This window comes from Humulus lupulus, chromosome X (genome assembly GCF_963169125.1).
Source record: "Humulus lupulus chromosome X, drHumLupu1.1, whole genome shotgun sequence".
NCBI lineage: Eukaryota > Viridiplantae > Streptophyta > Magnoliopsida > Rosales > Cannabaceae > Humulus > Humulus lupulus.
The window spans coordinates 11,613,410-11,619,081 of NC_084802.1; the positions used below are offsets into that span (position 1 = coordinate 11,613,410).

At 33.0% G+C, this 5,672-nt stretch overlaps 1 pseudogene; it reads right to left on the bottom strand.

Moving 5' to 3' along the window:
* Nucleotides 1–1,395: 1,395 nt before the first annotated feature.
* LOC133804476 (tryptophan aminotransferase-related protein 4-like) lies at nt 1,396–5,452 on the bottom strand (annotated as a pseudogene).
* Nucleotides 5,453–5,672: the final 220 nt, after the last annotated feature.

Here is a 5,672-nt window from a genome sequence, read left to right on the forward strand (position 1 = left end):
CCTAGTATGAGTAGCTCAAAGTCACCTTACTGCAATGGAAATTTGAAAATTCAAAGGCTGATTCCTCATTTTTTATGCTAAAACACCCTGACTATGTGATTATGGCCTTAATATATGTAGATGATATTGTCATCACAGGTAGCAACTCAAAGGAGCTTGAATGTTTCATTACTCGATTGAACAAAACTTTCTCTCTCAAGGATCTAGGAAGCCTACACTACTTCCTAGGAATTGAAGCATTTAGAGATGAAACAGGGCTTTACTTGACACAAGGGAAATACATTTCTGAATTGCTTCAGAGAGTGAACATGCCAAACTTGAAGCCAAGTCCAACTCCCATGACAGCCAGCAAACCACTGTCTATCCATGATGGTGAACCTATGACAGACCCCTCTCACTATAGAAGTGTCATAGGTGCACTTCAATATCTCAGTCACACAAGACCAGACATTTCATTTGCAGTGAACAAGCTTAGTCAATTCCTCAAGTGTCCCACTAATTTCCATTGGAATGCAACAAAGCGTGTTTTGAGATATCTCAAAGGAACTATGAGTCATGGCATTCACATAGCTCCAAGTGATAGACTGTCACTCATTGGTTTTTCTGATGCGGACTGGGCTTGTTGTCCAGATGATCGAAGGTCTATTGCTGGCTACTGTGTGTTTCTAGGAGACTCACTCATATCATGGTCTTCCAAGAAGCAAACTGTGGTAGCTCGATCAAGTACCGAGTCTGAGTATAGGGCCCTTGCACAACTTGCTGCAGAACTTACATGGCTTCAAGAACTACTTTAGGAGATGAAGTTCAAGCTACCAGCTGCACCTATAATTTGGTGTGATAACGTGAGTGTAAGCGCACTGGCTGCTAATCCAGTTTACCATGCTAGAACCAAGCACATCGAATTAGACATTCATTTTGTGAGAGACAAAGTGCTTAAAAAACAACTACAAATTCGTTATGTCCCATCTCATGATCAGATTGCGGATTGCTTGACAAAGGGACTCTCTCATTCACAGTTCAAGTTCCTGGTGGACAAGTTGAATCACCCTCTCGCTTGAGGGGTGGTGTTACAGGATAAATTTTGCAGGGGTATTTTAGTCCTATGAGATGTCCCCTGGTTTGTTGGAGAATGTTGCAATTTGCAGGGGTATTTTAGTCCTATGAGATGTCCCCTGGTTTGTTGGAGAATGTTGGAGAATGTTGCAATCCTATGAGATGTCCCCTGGTTTGTTGGAGAATGTTGCAATCCCAAGGCAATCATTACAGCTGTCAAATCAATTCCGTTAAGCACGGAATCCAAAAGATTCCATCTCTGTTATAATTAGTTATATACGTGTAAAGCTGAAATTGCTCCTTGTATTCCTCTATGTAATCTGTGCTTGGTCTATAAATGGAAAACATAGAATCAGCCTCAATTTGAGCTGATCAATTTATTTCACAAACCCTTAAGAAATTTAACTACTACAACTGTGTACAAGTTCAACTGAGACCGAGATTCTTGGTCCTTTTGACAAATTTTGAATATTGAAATACCAACAGTTCATAAACTATGAACCTTAATTTTAATAAATAAGAAAAGATCACAAGGTATGATCTTTCTTGATTTGTATATATAGTAAAGATAAACAGAAGAGTCACATAGATTTGGCACTGTCTTCTTCTGAGATTAAAATCTTTACTCGGTTGAGTAGATTATCAAAGTCATCCTGTGTCCGTACGAGGCTAAGTCGTACATACTTGTCTTCATCGCCATAAGTGCTTCCTCTGCGGCCATTTATATTTGCTGCAGTGAGAACTGCAGAGCAGTCTTTTTCTTCTTCTTTTCTTAGGCACTTCAACCATGCATAAGCTGCCATGGACAGTCCACTGTTAGCATTTATGCAAGCAAAAAAGAAGTTTCACATGGTTGAAACTAGCTAGCTAGGAGTGTTTATTGTAAAATTAGTTTGAGTTATGATATCACTGTCCATTTTGGTGGCACTTATGTGGGAATATTTTTGGTTGGGTTTTGAAATTTGGCTCGAGAACTAGTCTATCTAAAATAGGCCAAATGGATCATGTGTCTATAAAGTGATTACATGTCATTTTTTTAACACAAAACCTGACAGAAAAAACCACCTAATTTGAGATGGACTCAAACCATATAAAAGTGATCTTAATTTAGGTTTATATTTAGTCCATGTAGAAGAAATAGTATGAATGAGTGCTAAACTACAAACCATGCTACAGTTTTATCCATTTTGATTAGGAATTAATATAATTACAGCTTTTCAAAGCTTATGACAAATGCACATAAATGATTCATGTTAATGATATAGAATCATTTATTAGTTTGTGGATTTTATGAATGGTTAAGATCGTACCCTATTATCAATACCCTATCAAAGACATAAATATATATATATATATATATATATAAATATTAAAGATGTATGATTCAACTTTCATGGATGGAAGTCCTAAAATAACCAAAAGAGATTTCATGGCATATATAGTGAAAATGTCTTGTGTCTTACCTGGTGAAGGTGCTCTAATTTTGTGGAAGAAATTACAGTATTGAGATTCTAATTTTTGAAGGGAAAAGCGTTTAGAGACAGATATGATCTCGTTCAATTTTTCCCAACGATTTCTCATTGTTTTATATCCAAAATCAAATATTGTCTCCCCTTCTTTCCCTTCAATAATTACTTCCATAAGATGTAGAGCTCGTAACTGAGACTCATGTGAACCTCCCAAGGTGTTCACACGCAAGTGTTTACTCATTCTTGTGAACAGTCTCATCCTTCACCACTGCCCATCTACACCATGCACAACAATCTCACTATTATAGAATGAATTCATCGATATATAAATATAAATATGAGATAATGAAGAAGGTTGGTTTGGTTTACCCAAATCTACTGCCTGCATGGCCAGTCAACTTGGAAAGTGAAAAGAGCATAATATCATCATCAACTGGAGTAGAAATTGCAGTGAAATGTGGCCAATAATAGACTCGATCGTAAATAGCTTTGGCCATTGGGTGTTGAAGACGAGCACGATTGAGTTGCCCATCAGGATTGTTTGGTGAGGTTACTATTTCAATTAGATTGATAGTATTATTATTATCATTAGAGTAGTTGTTAATCTTGTTCATCCACAAAGTTGAATCATCTTCGAATTTGTAATTGACCTCTTGAAAATACTCTGTTTGCAATTTGTAAAGCTGCCAAAAGTCCAAACCAAAATTAAAGCTTTTTGTACTCATAATATAATCATATATTTCTGCATACATCTCAAAATATTTATGGATATTTATTTTACTTAATCCAACGGTTTTGGGTCAAATAAAATTCGTCATATCACGAGGCAATAAATATATTTATATAGAAAAATATACTAACCGGGTAATAGGGGATTATAGGTACAACTATAGAAGGAGAATTAGAAGAATTATTATGAGGTGAAAGGGCATGAACAGCAGCACTGATAAGCTGTGCTGAGCCAGTTCCAAAAATAATGTATTTTCCCTCAGTCACTGCATTTCCAACAATGGCATGCATTTGGCGAATTCGAGCTTCAAGTTGTTTGGACATGAAACCTGATTGGTTGAAGGTGTAACTCATTCTGTGCCAACCAGCCACCAACATTGCACTGCTGCCTGCATTTTTCATCCAAAATGGCTCCAAGAATAATGGATCTCCGCTGCAATTATATACATATTATGATAATTAGAGTAGTGTTACATGAGGTGTCCAACACCACATGAGATGTCACTCTATGATTGGTTAGCGATACCTCATAATACTTATTAAATTCAAATAAGTGAGACCCGATATTAGATTACACTAATAGCAGTATGTCAATTCCTTGTGAATTAGTCATGAGTGGTGCAATTTAGCAATTCTATTATGATTATGCCATAATAACACTCCTAAAATAAAGAAATTATTGTACCTACCAATTTGACTTTTGTTTAATTTATTATGTATTTTGGTTATTATATAACCACTGTAATTTTATGATATATATATATATATGGGTGTATTTGAATAGTTACTACCCATGAATGATTATTTTAATATTAATTATTTGATTAAGATCAATGATCCATATTTATAGTTATTAATTAATATTTTGAAAAATAAATTTTGATTTTTTTAAATTTTTGGAAGCTTTACCTAATAAAAAATATGTATTTAATATGAAAATATAATATTGTAAACTTTTTATTTTTCAAATGCATATTAATTTATAAATATAAATAGTGTCTTTCATTAGTTGGAAACAACATTAATTATTACAAAAAAAACTAAATTCAAAATTAATGAATAAAAAAAAATATTTATCAATTGCCACATCGTTATAATTCCATATATATATATATATATATATATATATATATAAAGTTATAACTGTGAGGTCAAAAAAACTATTAAGGCTTTAATGGGCAAGATGGTATTTTACCAAAGGAATAGAAACTCTATTAATGTCACTCCCACTAACTTAAATTTATTAATTATTTCAAATATAAGATAGATATAAATCTTTTCATTATATTGAGTAAGAAAACTCGATTAACACGCTACTCTCTAGAAAAGTAGTTTTTTTTTTTTTTTTTTGGGTATACGTTCATTTTGATTATTAATGAGTTTTTCTAAGTAATTTTAAATATTTATTTGTTCTTATTTTGTGATTAAAAGAATAAACAAAATTGCAATTGAGTTTTTTACTATATAAAAATAAAATTCTTCGTTTTTATAGTTAGATTTAAAAAAAAAAAATTCTTCATTTAGTAAAATAAAAACACAAAGGGAAAGGAGTTTTTATAATTATTACTTGGTGAAAAATAAAATAAATTTTATGATTTGAGGGAAAAAAAAGGGATTTGACAAACAACAACATGTGTCAAAAAAAGATTAAAGTCAAACTCAAATAATTTTATTATATAGATTACAAAATACCCCAACTTAAAAAAAATATCCAGGAGTGAAATCCTACCAAAAAAGGGAAACAAATGAAAACTACAATATATTGTATGTATTTGTATATTTATAGAGAGAGAGAGAGAGAGAGAGAGACCTTTGGGCATTTGCAGGACAAGAAGGAAGGAAGTTTTCACAGTGAGAGCCCCAATAGCAAGAATTGCACTCACAAACAGGTCCTTCTTCTTCATCAACTACCAAGCTGCTATCGATGTAAGCTCTTCCATGGCCGGAGCATGAGATGGCTGCCACTCTCTCAGCTTCCCTTGCAGCCCTTCTACTCCAACTCAGCTCATCACTACCACTACTTTCACTATTAAAAACTACTCTCACTCTCTTAAACATAAACAAAACATTTAGAGTTAAAGAACATACCAATAAAAACAATATTGATATGTTCTTTGTAGCCTTATTATTATTTTCCATATGATCTCTTATCAAAAGCTCTTTCTCTCTATTGTTGCTATTATTATTATTATGGCCCAACATATGGGGAAAAAAAAGAATTTGCTTTTGATAAAGTAAATGACAGGAATCTGTGTGTGAGACACACCACATATATAAATATTTGGTTTATTGGCAACTATGACAGCCATTCATTTTGTGGAACTTAGTTAAGAACAAATTAAATAAACAAATTATTGACGTTGTATATACTGTATATATTGACGTATATATATATATATTATATTGATAATAGGAAAACTA